This window comes from Sphaerodactylus townsendi, linkage group LG12 (assembly GCF_021028975.2).
Source record: "Sphaerodactylus townsendi isolate TG3544 linkage group LG12, MPM_Stown_v2.3, whole genome shotgun sequence".
NCBI classification, from domain to species: domain Eukaryota; kingdom Metazoa; phylum Chordata; class Lepidosauria; order Squamata; family Sphaerodactylidae; genus Sphaerodactylus; species Sphaerodactylus townsendi.
This window is the reverse complement of record NC_059436.1, coordinates 51,319,153-51,333,430: the sequence shown is the minus strand read 5'-3', so window position 1 is coordinate 51,333,430 and position 14,278 is coordinate 51,319,153. Positions and strand designations below refer to the sequence as shown.

The 14,278-nt window shown below is 74.9% G+C and overlaps 1 long non-coding RNA gene across 1 annotated transcript; it reads right to left on the bottom strand.

Moving 5' to 3' along the window:
- Window positions 1–2,424: 2,424 nt before the first annotated feature.
- On the bottom strand, window positions 2,425–5,581 carry LOC125441824. Its single transcript, XR_007245911.1, has 2 exons — window positions 5,348–5,581; window positions 2,425–2,682 (listed from the first exon to the last, which is right to left on the bottom strand). It is a non-coding gene; the product is annotated as an uncharacterized LOC125441824 (long non-coding RNA).
- Between the last annotated feature and the right edge of the window lie 8,697 nt (window positions 5,582–14,278).

Here is a 14,278-nt window from a genome sequence, read left to right as displayed (position 1 = left end):
CACCTACCTCACAGGGTGTTTGTTGTGAGGGGGGAAGGGCAAGGAGATTGTAAGCCCCTTTGAGTCTCCTTGCGGGAGAGAAAGGGAGGATATAAATCCAACTATTCTTCATCATGGGTTTCCATACCATTTTTTCTTGCCAGGCTACCTATGCATGACTCCCCCTAGACCTCAGTGAGTTCCAGAAGACTTTGACCCCTTCCGCACATGCAAAATAATGCATTTTCAAACCACTTTCACAACTGTATGCAAGTGGATTTTGCTATTCCACACAGCATCAAAGAGCACTGAAAGCAGTTTGAAAGTGCATTATTCTGCATGTGCGGAATGAGCCTCTGAGAGGTATTTTAAAGCAGGGATAGGCCAAGGTTGCATGGTCTTCCTTTTTATTTAAAAAAAATGAAATTCGCAGTCCTAGCGTGTTTTAACTTTACAAGGCAAAAAAGCACATTCGGGATACTTGAGCTGCCGAGGCACAAATAATTTCTGCGAAGGGATCCATTTGCTTAATGGTTTTAAGTAATGTCTTTAGAGATCAGGCCCAACCTTCGAGCTTTTTTTTGTGGTGGAAGAGACGCTTTGCTCACAAAGTATCTGGCATCTCCAGCCTTAGGGCTGGTAAAGAGCTTTTCTGCCCAAGATCCTGGAGTAGACAGTGAGGGAGGTGGTTCTAGATTCTGTAAGAGGCAACTTCACGTTCCCACAAGATTAGTGGTAACATTCCCAGTTCTTTCTGAAAGGTGCAGGTTCGGTCCCTAGTGACTCCGATTAAAGCATAGGTGTCAAACTCGCGGCCCTCCAAATGTTATGGACTACAGTTCCCATCATCCCCTGCCAGCATGGGAACTGTAGCCCATAACATCTGGAGGGCCGTGAGTTTGACACCTGTGGATTAAAGGATCTGCAGGTGGGGGAACCCTCCCCACATCCAGCTAGCTACAACTTTCTCTTGGACTTTGTGTTAGAATAGAGACCCTGAGCGCTGTCAGAAGTCTTTAGCGTGGTGCATGCTATGTGGTGCCCACTGGCCCCTTTCCTGGTGCCTATCACGTCTTTTCAGAAAGTGGGCGGTGCTCTTGCCCAGCATAGCTTCTGATAGGCTTCTCTGGAGGTATGATTGGCTGTGCAGATGAAAACAATGTGGCTTCAGTTCTCTTTCGTAGCATGTCTTTAAAATTATCCCTCTTCTCGGCACTTGAACTTCCTCTGGGTGTGTCTGTGACTATGGGGTTGTGCCCATTACCCTCTGTCAGAATTCCAAAGATGCCCAGAGGCTTAAAAAAGGCTGGAGATCCAAGAGCTAGATGGACCAGCGACTCTACCTAAAGCAATTTTGCCCTGATCTGGATAGCCCAGGATAGCCTGATGTCGTCAGATCCCAGAAGCTAAGCAGGGTTCAACCCTGCTTAGTATTTGGATGGGAGACCACCAAGGAAGACTCTGAAGAGGCAGGCAATGGCAAGCCATTTCTGAATAACCCTTGCCTTAAAACCCCCCCTGGGGTTACCATAAGTCAGCTGCAACCTGATGACACTTTCCTCCACCAAATCAATTTCAGGAGGAAGCAGGATGGTTGGCACCTGTTGGACAGCAAATTGAACTAGCAAGGAAAGACTCCGAGCAGGTCTGCGTGAAAGAGAGAAATAAAAACACAAACTGCTGAACTTTCTATAACCTGAAGTCATTTGCATGATTTCCCCCCCTTATGTTGTATAATCTGAAGCATTTTAAAAGATTGGATTAAACTTCTGTAAACCAGAGGCAAGAAGATATGAGGGAATGAAAATACCCGTCCACCAACCGCTATCTGGTTGGAGCTATACATGAAGCAGAATTGGGGAGCAAAATGGCGGTGGTAGAATGAACTGGTCTGTTTCACGCTGCAGGTTGAGAAGACAATCTTTTTTACTACTTTCCCACGTAAGAACTCCACCCAAAGAAATTGAATAATTTGGCCAGCAGTATTGATATATTCATAGTAAATAAAAGGCCCCCGGGGAGCACAACAAGTACATTCTACTGAGAACTCTCAACTATCTCCGCAATGAAATTGGCGATCTCTTCACAAAGACCAGGGTCTGAGTTGTTTAGCAATAGAGATAGCCTAGCACCCAAAGAAATGTAATAAGCTGCCTGTGATAGTTTTCTATTTAAAGGGTAGGGTTTTTAATGTAAGGGACCATTCAAACTGCTGTGTATGTGTAGACGTCATTCAGCAAATACTCCTGCCACTGGATACCACTCCACTCATGCTGTCTTTGCACTTATGAGGCCCAGAACTTTGCTTTCCTTTTGCAAAATGTGACACCTGAGATTCTTCAGATACATTCTACTTCCACTGCCACTGATCTGTGACTTTTCTAATTTCTGAGTTGAATGCCCAATGGCTCATTAGACATAAATTGCACAGACGTTACCAGCAAATCAGTATTCATATTTATTGTGCCCTGTCAACGTACTTGAGGAATTTGGCAGAACTGTATTACATGCTGATGTCAGGCTCAATGGGAATTGTCTTCCTGCTTTAACTGCCCCCAATCAGAAATAAAACATTGCCAGAAATTGAGATTCCAGTAACAGATTCAGAGGGAAACATTGGTCAGTGGTTACCTCAAAAGCATCAGCTGTTAGTTCTCGTGGGTGTAGAGAGATGGGAAAGGCAACTCAGGGGTTGGCAGAAGCCTACAAAATAAAAAAAGAATGTCTGTTGAGACATGGTGTGCTCAGAAACTAAGCTATAACTTGTGAAACGATCAAATGAGTTGAGGGAAGCCGTAATTGGAGAGGCCAGGAATTCCCGAGAGAAAAGTGATGCTCTGCTTAGCATTCCTTGGTGCTCTGAAGAAATAATTCACAGTTTGCAGTTCTATCCCAACTTTATTCTATTTTGACGTTCAAGGTTATGGGGAGGAGGCAGAGGTGGGATCCAGCAGGTTCTCACAGGTTCCTGAGAGTAGGTTACTAATTATTTGTGTGTGCCAAGAGTGGGTGACTAATTGGTGATTTTGCCACGTGATTTTTGCCTTCGTTACGCCCCTCCTCTCAGCAGTAGCACGCAGAACTTGAAGCAGTCTAGCAGGAGGTGCACCGGCGTGCGTGGCAGCCTGCGCCTGCGTGCATTCGTTTCCCACCCAAGGACCGGCGCAGCGGCTGCATCCTTGCCACAGCCCCTCCCAGGAATGCCACGCCCCCGGAATGCCCAGCCACGCCCCCGTCGTGCCCCGCCCAAAGAGCCCCATTGGCGCTACGCCAGTTTGAATCCCACCACCATGGGAACCTGTTACTAAAATTTTTGGATCCCACCACTGGGAGGAGGTCCTGATTTGCTTGGACTCAGCAAGATGGCTGCTTCACATTCCTCCCTGATGTGGTCCCATGCACTATATTAGCTTTTAGCTGCCATCTACATCCCTTCCTCACTCAGGGCTTTCTGAGCCACAAGAGGCTGTTTTCAAGCGCCTTCCTTTTGCCACCACATTGAGTGCCTTCTCTTTGCTCCAAGTGCTGCTATCTGCAATTCGTTTCCTTCTGAACACGAGTCTCCAAAACTAGTTGCCAGCGGCAACCTGCTCACCCTGGCAGCTGCCCTCATCTTAGCAGCTGATCATACATTTCCAGTTTTCTTAGGAGACACCAAAGCCCAGGATTCAAAGCCAAAGATATCCAAATAAGTTGATTCCAGTGGAAAGTCCACCAAAAGAATTTTTTAAAACAAATAGAACCTAAAAGGGTTTTTTCCCAGTAATTAAAATGTCAGACTGTCAGGCTGATTAAAGCCTTCATGCTTTCAGAAGCCCAACTGTCTTTCTCTCCATGCACAGGGCAAAGGCAGCTTGGACTCTAGAAGCCAACTCTTTCCCTCTCCGATGTGGGAAACTCCAGAAGATGGCAGCATTGGTCTCCTGCATCATACAAGAGGTTGCCATGTTTGGGTAGGGCAAGATCTCAGAAAAGTATAATGCCAAACGGTCCATAAGAACAAGCCAGCTGGATCAGACCAGAGTCCATCTAGTCCAGCTCTCTGCTACTCGCAGTGGCCCACCAGGTGCCTTTGGGAACTCACATGCAGGATGTGGAAGCAAGGGCCTTCTGCGGCTGTTGCTCCCGATCACCTGGACTGTTAAGGCATTTGCAATCTCAGATCAAAGAGGATCAAGATTGATCAAGAGGATCAAGATTGATCCATCCTCCAAAGCAGTCAGTTTCTCCAATTTCTATTGGCTGGAGATCAGTTGTGTTAGGTTGGGAACCCTACATGCATGGCAGCGTGCTTTAGTGAAGAGTAAATAGAGGTGGGACCGGACCAAGCCTTCTTCTTGGCTTCTGTCTTTCTCCAGAGATCGGCATTGACCTTTCCCTAAGCCAGGGGTAGGGAACCTGCGTCTCTCCAGATGTTCAGGAACTACAATTCCCATCAGCCTCTGTCAGCATGGCCAATTGGCCATGCTGGTAGGGGCTGATGGGAATTGTAGTTCCTGAACATCTGGAGAGCCGCAGGTTCCCTACCCCTGCCCTAAGCTCTCTCAATTCAGGGAAATGAGAGCATGTTGGCGATCAGCAATAACAGCTGCCTACTAAGCAGAGCCTGGATTTGGGGCCCTCTGTGTTGCAGCTTGCGGTTGTCTTTTAGCTCTCTGACTTCTCTTGTGAGGAAAGTGGTCTGGGGCTCTTAAACTTCACAGTGAATAGGTTAATCTGAGCCTGTGCCACTTTGGACGACAAGGCAGAGACAGTGTCCCTGCATCCAGAACAGTGTCCCTGCATCCCAAAAAAATGACCTCTGGTAGGGTGGGCTAGGCTGGAATTCCTTCCTGTAACATGGTGCTTTTTTATGCAGAGGGGTTGTTTTTCGACACGGAGGCTCATTCAGTCATGCAAGCTCTTACCTGCTGTCTCTCACTTCCAAGTTTTTTACCATGTGGGGAGAACCGTGGCAAAAGAATGGGCTTTTATACCCTGATCTAGGTTGTCTGAAAGATGCCATTTTATACATGGGCTTCTAGATCTCTACAGCAAACTTAGCCTGTAGACCAGACCCACGTTGTTCCTGTCTCCTTTTCCCTTGAGTAGCCTTTTTGACATCCTGTTGATGTAAATAAAGTTATGGGAAGTCTGTTCCTGGCTAATCAATTTACCATCTCAGAGGTAGGGCCTACCTTCATAAAGTTCTCCCAGCCCATGAGCTGAAATTGTTCCCATCCATTATAATTAAATTCTTCCCTGCCTGTGGACAATTCAGGAGTACATACGTCGCTCCCCCCACCCAATGGTTAGGCTGGGAGAGAGAGCAACTGATCCATCCAGGGAGCTGGGGAATTGAACACCACCTTCTCCATGACGCTCTCACCAGTTGTCTGCGCTCCAGACAGTGTCCTTGGCCTCCATCACGTGGAAGGTGTAGACGTTGCGAGACGTCTCCGAGTGATTTGCTTCACTTTTATGGACCACCTCACCGTGGATCAGAATGAGGCCACCTGTGGGCAATAAAGGGCATGCAGCGTCCTTCTGAGAAAAGTATGTGGCTATGATCTTCTAGAGCTCAGAAATAGTGACAGCAGCCCCTATTGGGGTGGGGGCAACTCTGGGTTGAGAAATTCCTGGGTATTGGGGAATAGAGCCTAGGGAGGGGGACCTCAGCTGGATATAAGGCCATAGACTCAGTCCTGCCCCAAATCAGCCGTTTTCTCTCAAGGAACTGGTCTTTGTAGTCTGGAGATCAGATGTAATTCTGAGAGACATCCAAGCTGCACAAGGGGACTGGCAACCCTACAAGGCCGTCCATCCACCACCACCACGGTTATTTACTTGCTGCTGGGGGGTGGGGGGGGGGGGGGGTGGGGGGGGGGGGGGGTGGGGGGGGGGGGGGGTGGGGGGGGGGGGGGGTGGGGGGGGGGGGGGGTGGGGGGGGGGGGGGGTGGGGGGGGGGGGGGGTGGGGGGGGGGGGGGGTGGGGGGGGGGGGGGGTGGGGGGGGGGGGGGGTGGGGGGGGGGGGGGGTGGGGGGGGGGGGGGGTGGGGGGGGGGGGGGGTGGGGGGGGGGGGGGGTGGGGGGGGGGGGGGGTGGGGGGGGGGGGGGGTGGGGGGGGGGGGGGGTGGGGGGGGGGGGGGGTGGGGGGGGGGGGGGGTGGGGGGGGGGGGGGGTGGGGGGGGGGGGGGGTGGGGGGGGGGGGGGGTGGGGGGGGGGGGGGGTGGGGGGGGGGGGGGGTGGGGGGGGGGGGGGGTGGGGGGGGGGGGGGGTGGGGGGGGGGGGGGGTGGGGGGGGGGGGGGGTGGGGGGGGGGGGGGGTGGGGGGGGGGGGGGGTGGGGGGGGGGGGGGGTGGGGGGGGGGGGGGGTGGGGGGGGGGGGGGGTGGGGGGGGGGGGGGGTGGGGGGGGGGGGGGGTGGGGGGGGGGGGGGGTGGGGGGGGGGGGGGGTGGGGGGGGGGGGGGGTGGGGGGGGGGGGGGGTGGGGGGGGGGGGGGGTGGGGGGGGGGGGGGGTGGGGGGGGGGGGGGGTGGGGGGGGGGGGGGGTGGGGGGGGGGGGGGGTGGGGGGGGGGGGGGGTGGGGGGGGGGGGGGGTGGGGGGGGGGGGGGGTGGGGGGGGGGGGGGGTGGGGGGGGGGGGGGGTGGGGGGGGGGGGGGGTGGGGGGGGGGGGGGGTGGGGGGGGGGGGGGGTGGGGGGGGGGGGGGGTGGGGGGGGGGGGGGGTGGGGGGGGGGGGGGGTGGGGGGGGGGGGGGGTGGGGGGGGGGGGGGGTGGGGGGGGGGGGGGGTGGGGGGGGGGGGGGGTGGGGGGGGGGGGGGGTGGGGGGGGGGGGGGGTGGGGGGGGGGGGGGGTGGGGGGGGGGGGGGGTGGGGGGGGGGGGGGGTGGGGGGGGGGGGGGGTGGGGGGGGGGGGGGGTGGGGGGGGGGGGGGGTGGGGGGGGGGGGGGGTGGGGGGGGGGGGGGGTGGGGGGGGGGGGGGGTGGGGGGGGGGGGGGGTGGGGGGGGGGGGGGGTGGGGGGGGGGGGGGGTGGGGGGGGGGGGGGGTGGGGGGGGGGGGGGGTGGGGGGGGGGGGGGGTGGGGGGGGGGGGGGGTGGGGGGGGGGGGGGGTGGGGGGGGGGGGGGGTGGGGGGGGGGGGGGGTGGGGGGGGGGGGGGGTGGGGGGGGGGGGGGGTGGGGGGGGGGGGGGGTGGGGGGGGGGGGGGGTGGGGGGGGGGGGGGGTGGGGGGGGGGGGGGGTGGGGGGGGGGGGGGGTGGGGGGGGGGGGGGGTGGGGGGGGGGGGGGGTGGGGGGGGGGGGGGGTGGGGGGGGGGGGGGGTGGGGGGGGGGGGGGGTGGGGGGGGGGGGGGGTGGGGGGGGGGGGGGGTGGGGGGGGGGGGGGGTGGGGGGGGGGGGGGGTGGGGGGGGGGGGGGGTGGGGGGGGGGGGGGGTGGGGGGGGGGGGGGGTGGGGGGGGGGGGGGGTGGGGGGGGGGGGGGGTGGGGGGGGGGGGGGGTGGGGGGGGGGGGGGGTGGGGGGGGGGGGGGGTGGGGGGGGGGGGGGGTGGGGGGGGGGGGGGGTGGGGGGGGGGGGGGGTGGGGGGGGGGGGGGGTGGGGGGGGGGGGGGGTGGGGGGGGGGGGGGGTGGGGGGGGGGGGGGGTGGGGGGGGGGGGGGGTGGGGGGGGGGGGGGGTGGGGGGGGGGGGGGGTGGGGGGGGGGGGGGGTGGGGGGGGGGGGGGGTGGGGGGGGGGGGGGGTGGGGGGGGGGGGGGGTGGGGGGGGGGGGGGGTGGGGGGGGGGGGGGGTGGGGGGGGGGGGGGGTGGGGGGGGGGGGGGGTGGGGGGGGGGGGGGGTGGGGGGGGGGGGGGGTGGGGGGGGGGGGGGGTGGGGGGGGGGGGGGGTGGGGGGGGGGGGGGGTGGGGGGGGGGGGGGGTGGGGGGGGGGGGGGGTGGGGGGGGGGGGGGGTGGGGGGGGGGGGGGGTGGGGGGGGGGGGGGGTGGGGGGGGGGGGGGGTGGGGGGGGGGGGGGGTGGGGGGGGGGGGGGGTGGGGGGGGGGGGGGGTGGGGGGGGGGGGGGGTGGGGGGGGGGGGGGGTGGGGGGGGGGGGGGGTGGGGGGGGGGGGGGGTGGGGGGGGGGGGGGGTGGGGGGGGGGGGGGGTGGGGGGGGGGGGGGGTGGGGGGGGGGGGGGGTGGGGGGGGGGGGGGGTGGGGGGGGGGGGGGGTGGGGGGGGGGGGGGGTGGGGGGGGGGGGGGGTGGGGGGGGGGGGGGGTGGGGGGGGGGGGGGGTGGGGGGGGGGGGGGGTGGGGGGGGGGGGGGGTGGGGGGGGGGGGGGGTGGGGGGGGGGGGGGGTGGGGGGGGGGGGGGGTGGGGGGGGGGGGGGGTGGGGGGGGGGGGGGGTGGGGGGGGGGGGGGGTGGGGGGGGGGGGGGGTGGGGGGGGGGGGGGGTGGGGGGGGGGGGGGGTGGGGGGGGGGGGGGGTGGGGGGGGGGGGGGGTGGGGGGGGGGGGGGGTGGGGGGGGGGGGGGGTGGGGGGGGGGGGGGGTGGGGGGGGGGGGGGGTGGGGGGGGGGGGGGGTGGGGGGGGGGGGGGGTGGGGGGGGGGGGGGGTGGGGGGGGGGGGGGGTGGGGGGGGGGGGGGGTGGGGGGGGGGGGGGGTGGGGGGGGGGGGGGGTGGGGGGGGGGGGGGGTGGGGGGGGGGGGGGGTGGGGGGGGGGGGGGGTGGGGGGGGGGGGGGGTGGGGGGGGGGGGGGGTGGGGGGGGGGGGGGGTGGGGGGGGGGGGGGGTGGGGGGGGGGGGGGGTGGGGGGGGGGGGGGGTGGGGGGGGGGGGGGGTGGGGGGGGGGGGGGGTGGGGGGGGGGGGGGGTGGGGGGGGGGGGGGGTGGGGGGGGGGGGGGGTGGGGGGGGGGGGGGGTGGGGGGGGGGGGGGGTGGGGGGGGGGGGGGGTGGGGGGGGGGGGGGGTGGGGGGGGGGGGGGGTGGGGGGGGGGGGGGGTGGGGGGGGGGGGGGGTGGGGGGGGGGGGGGGTGGGGGGGGGGGGGGGTGGGGGGGGGGGGGGGTGGGGGGGGGGGGGGGTGGGGGGGGGGGGGGGTGGGGGGGGGGGGGGGTGGGGGGGGGGGGGGGTGGGGGGGGGGGGGGGTGGGGGGGGGGGGGGGTGGGGGGGGGGGGGGGTGGGGGGGGGGGGGGGTGGGGGGGGGGGGGGGTGGGGGGGGGGGGGGGTGGGGGGGGGGGGGGGTGGGGGGGGGGGGGGGTGGGGGGGGGGGGGGGTGGGGGGGGGGGGGGGTGGGGGGGGGGGGGGGTGGGGGGGGGGGGGGGTGGGGGGGGGGGGGGGTGGGGGGGGGGGGGGGTGGGGGGGGGGGGGGGTGGGGGGGGGGGGGGGTGGGGGGGGGGGGGGGTGGGGGGGGGGGGGGGTGGGGGGGGGGGGGGGTGGGGGGGGGGGGGGGTGGGGGGGGGGGGGGGTGGGGGGGGGGGGGGGTGGGGGGGGGGGGGGGTGGGGGGGGGGGGGGGTGGGGGGGGGGGGGGGTGGGGGGGGGGGGGGGTGGGGGGGGGGGGGGGTGGGGGGGGGGGGGGGTGGGGGGGGGGGGGGGTGGGGGGGGGGGGGGGTGGGGGGGGGGGGGGGTGGGGGGGGGGGGGGGTGGGGGGGGGGGGGGGTGGGGGGGGGGGGGGGTGGGGGGGGGGGGGGGTGGGGGGGGGGGGGGGTGGGGGGGGGGGGGGGTGGGGGGGGGGGGGGGTGGGGGGGGGGGGGGGTGGGGGGGGGGGGGGGTGGGGGGGGGGGGGGGTGGGGGGGGGGGGGGGTGGGGGGGGGGGGGGGTGGGGGGGGGGGGGGGTGGGGGGGGGGGGGGGTGGGGGGGGGGGGGGGTGGGGGGGGGGGGGGGTGGGGGGGGGGGGGGGTGGGGGGGGGGGGGGGTGGGGGGGGGGGGGGGTGGGGGGGGGGGGGGGTGGGGGGGGGGGGGGGTGGGGGGGGGGGGGGGTGGGGGGGGGGGGGGGTGGGGGGGGGGGGGGGTGGGGGGGGGGGGGGGTGGGGGGGGGGGGGGGTGGGGGGGGGGGGGGGTGGGGGGGGGGGGGGGTGGGGGGGGGGGGGGGTGGGGGGGGGGGGGGGTGGGGGGGGGGGGGGGTGGGGGGGGGGGGGGGTGGGGGGGGGGGGGGGTGGGGGGGGGGGGGGGTGGGGGGGGGGGGGGGTGGGGGGGGGGGGGGGTGGGGGGGGGGGGGGGTGGGGGGGGGGGGGGGTGGGGGGGGGGGGGGGTGGGGGGGGGGGGGGGTGGGGGGGGGGGGGGGTGGGGGGGGGGGGGGGTGGGGGGGGGGGGGGGTGGGGGGGGGGGGGGGTGGGGGGGGGGGGGGGTGGGGGGGGGGGGGGGTGGGGGGGGGGGGGGGTGGGGGGGGGGGGGGGTGGGGGGGGGGGGGGGTGGGGGGGGGGGGGGGTGGGGGGGGGGGGGGGTGGGGGGGGGGGGGGGTGGGGGGGGGGGGGGGTGGGGGGGGGGGGGGGTGGGGGGGGGGGGGGGTGGGGGGGGGGGGGGGTGGGGGGGGGGGGGGGTGGGGGGGGGGGGGGGTGGGGGGGGGGGGGGGTGGGGGGGGGGGGGGGTGGGGGGGGGGGGGGGTGGGGGGGGGGGGGGGTGGGGGGGGGGGGGGGTGGGGGGGGGGGGGGGTGGGGGGGGGGGGGGGTGGGGGGGGGGGGGGGTGGGGGGGGGGGGGGGTGGGGGGGGGGGGGGGTGGGGGGGGGGGGGGGTGGGGGGGGGGGGGGGTGGGGGGGGGGGGGGGTGGGGGGGGGGGGGGGTGGGGGGGGGGGGGGGTGGGGGGGGGGGGGGGTGGGGGGGGGGGGGGGTGGGGGGGGGGGGGGGTGGGGGGGGGGGGGGGTGGGGGGGGGGGGGGGTGGGGGGGGGGGGGGGTGGGGGGGGGGGGGGGTGGGGGGGGGGGGGGGTGGGGGGGGGGGGGGGTGGGGGGGGGGGGGGGTGGGGGGGGGGGGGGGTGGGGGGGGGGGGGGGTGGGGGGGGGGGGGGGTGGGGGGGGGGGGGGGTGGGGGGGGGGGGGGGTGGGGGGGGGGGGGGGTGGGGGGGGGGGGGGGTGGGGGGGGGGGGGGGTGGGGGGGGGGGGGGGTGGGGGGGGGGGGGGGTGGGGGGGGGGGGGGGTGGGGGGGGGGGGGGGTGGGGGGGGGGGGGGGTGGGGGGGGGGGGGGGTGGGGGGGGGGGGGGGTGGGGGGGGGGGGGGGTGGGGGGGGGGGGGGGTGGGGGGGGGGGGGGGTGGGGGGGGGGGGGGGTGGGGGGGGGGGGGGGTGGGGGGGGGGGGGGGTGGGGGGGGGGGGGGGTGGGGGGGGGGGGGGGTGGGGGGGGGGGGGGGTGGGGGGGGGGGGGGGTGGGGGGGGGGGGGGGTGGGGGGGGGGGGGGGTGGGGGGGGGGGGGGGTGGGGGGGGGGGGGGGTGGGGGGGGGGGGGGGTGGGGGGGGGGGGGGGTGGGGGGGGGGGGGGGTGGGGGGGGGGGGGGGTGGGGGGGGGGGGGGGTGGGGGGGGGGGGGGGTGGGGGGGGGGGGGGGTGGGGGGGGGGGGGGGTGGGGGGGGGGGGGGGTGGGGGGGGGGGGGGGTGGGGGGGGGGGGGGGTGGGGGGGGGGGGGGGTGGGGGGGGGGGGGGGTGGGGGGGGGGGGGGGTGGGGGGGGGGGGGGGTGGGGGGGGGGGGGGGTGGGGGGGGGGGGGGGTGGGGGGGGGGGGGGGTGGGGGGGGGGGGGGGTGGGGGGGGGGGGGGGTGGGGGGGGGGGGGGGTGGGGGGGGGGGGGGGTGGGGGGGGGGGGGGGTGGGGGGGGGGGGGGGTGGGGGGGGGGGGGGGTGGGGGGGGGGGGGGGTGGGGGGGGGGGGGGGTGGGGGGGGGGGGGGGTGGGGGGGGGGGGGGGTGGGGGGGGGGGGGGGTGGGGGGGGGGGGGGGTGGGGGGGGGGGGGGGTGGGGGGGGGGGGGGGTGGGGGGGGGGGGGGGTGGGGGGGGGGGGGGGTGGGGGGGGGGGGGGGTGGGGGGGGGGGGGGGTGGGGGGGGGGGGGGGTGGGGGGGGGGGGGGGTGGGGGGGGGGGGGGGTGGGGGGGGGGGGGGGTGGGGGGGGGGGGGGGTGGGGGGGGGGGGGGGTGGGGGGGGGGGGGGGTGGGGGGGGGGGGGGGTGGGGGGGGGGGGGGGTGGGGGGGGGGGGGGGTGGGGGGGGGGGGGGGTGGGGGGGGGGGGGGGTGGGGGGGGGGGGGGGTGGGGGGGGGGGGGGGTGGGGGGGGGGGGGGGTGGGGGGGGGGGGGGGTGGGGGGGGGGGGGGGTGGGGGGGGGGGGGGGTGGGGGGGGGGGGGGGTGGGGGGGGGGGGGGGTGGGGGGGGGGGGGGGTGGGGGGGGGGGGGGGTGGGGGGGGGGGGGGGTGGGGGGGGGGGGGGGTGGGGGGGGGGGGGGGTGGGGGGGGGGGGGGGTGGGGGGGGGGGGGGGTGGGGGGGGGGGGGGGTGGGGGGGGGGGGGGGTGGGGGGGGGGGGGGGTGGGGGGGGGGGGGGGTGGGGGGGGGGGGGGGTGGGGGGGGGGGGGGGTGGGGGGGGGGGGGGGTGGGGGGGGGGGGGGGTGGGGGGGGGGGGGGGTGGGGGGGGGGGGGGGTGGGGGGGGGGGGGGGTGGGGGGGGGGGGGGGTGGGGGGGGGGGGGGGTGGGGGGGGGGGGGGGTGGGGGGGGGGGGGGGTGGGGGGGGGGGGGGGTGGGGGGGGGGGGGGGTGGGGGGGGGGGGGGGTGGGGGGGGGGGGGGGTGGGGGGGGGGGGGGGTGGGGGGGGGGGGGGGTGGGGGGGGGGGGGGGTGGGGGGGGGGGGGGGTGGGGGGGGGGGGGGGTGGGGGGGGGGGGGGGTGGGGGGGGGGGGGGGTGGGGGGGGGGGGGGGTGGGGGGGGGGGGGGGTGGGGGGGGGGGGGGGTGGGGGGGGGGGGGGGTGGGGGGGGGGGGGGGTGGGGGGGGGGGGGGGTGGGGGGGGGGGGGGGTGGGGGGGGGGGGGGGTGGGGGGGGGGGGGGGTGGGGGGGGGGGGGGGTGGGGGGGGGGGGGGGTGGGGGGGGGGGGGGGTGGGGGGGGGGGGGGGTGGGGGGGGGGGGGGGTGGGGGGGGGGGGGGGTGGGGGGGGGGGGGGGTGGGGGGGGGGGGGGGTGGGGGGGGGGGGGGGTGGGGGGGGGGGGGGGTGGGGGGGGGGGGGGGTGGGGGGGGGGGGGGGTGGGGGGGGGGGGGGGTGGGGGGGGGGGGGGGTGGGGGGGGGGGGGGGTGGGGGGGGGGGGGGGTGGGGGGGGGGGGGGGTGGGGGGGGGGGGGGGTGGGGGGGGGGGGGGGTGGGGGGGGGGGGGGGTGGGGGGGGGGGGGGGTGGGGGGGGGGGGGGGTGGGGGGGGGGGGGGGTGGGGGGGGGGGGGGGTGGGGGGGGGGGGGGGTGGGGGGGGGGGGGGGTGGGGGGGGGGGGGGGTGGGGGGGGGGGGGGGTGGGGGGGGGGGGGGGTGGGGGGGGGGGGGGGTGGGGGGGGGGGGGGGTGGGGGGGGGGGGGGGTGGGGGGGGGGGGGGGTGGGGGGGGGGGGGGGTGGGGGGGGGGGGGGGTGGGGGGGGGGGGGGGTGGGGGGGGGGGGGGGTGGGGGGGGGGGGGGGTGGGGGGGGGGGGGGGTGGGGGGGGGGGGGGGTGGGGGGGGGGGGGGGTGGGGGGGGGGGGGGGTGGGGGGGGGGGGGGGTGGGGGGGGGGGGGGGTGGGGGGGGGGGGGGGTGGGGGGGGGGGGGGGTGGGGGGGGGGGGGGGTGGGGGGGGGGGGGGGTGGGGGGGGGGGGGGGTGGGGGGGGGGGGGGGTGGGGGGGGGGGGGGGTGGGGGGGGGGGGGGGTGGGGGGGGGGGGGGGTGGGGGGGGGGGGGGGTGGGGGGGGGGGGGGGTGGGGGGGGGGGGGGGTGGGGGGGGGGGGGGGTGGGGGGGGGGGGGGGTGGGGGGGGGGGGGGGTGGGGGGGGGGGGGGGTGGGGGGGGGGGGGGGTGGGGGGGGGGGGGGGTGGGGGGGGGGGGGGGTGGGGGGGGGGGGGGGTGGGGGGGGGGGGGGGTGGGGGGGGGGGGGGGTGGGGGGGGGGGGGGGTGGGGGGGGGGGGGGGTGGGGGGGGGGGGGGGTGGGGGGGGGGGGGGGTGGGGGGGGGGGGGGGTGGGGGGGGGGGGGGGTGGGGGGGGGGGGGGGTGGGGGGGGGGGGGGGTGGGGGGGGGGGGGGGTGGGGGGGGGGGGGGGTGGGGGGGGGGGGGGGTGGGGGGGGGGGGGGGTGGGGGGGGGGGGGGGTGGGGGGGGGGGGGGGTGGGGGGGGGGGGGGGTGGGGGGGGGGGGGGGTGGGGGGGGGGGGGGGTGGGGGGGGGGGGGGGTGGGGGGGGGG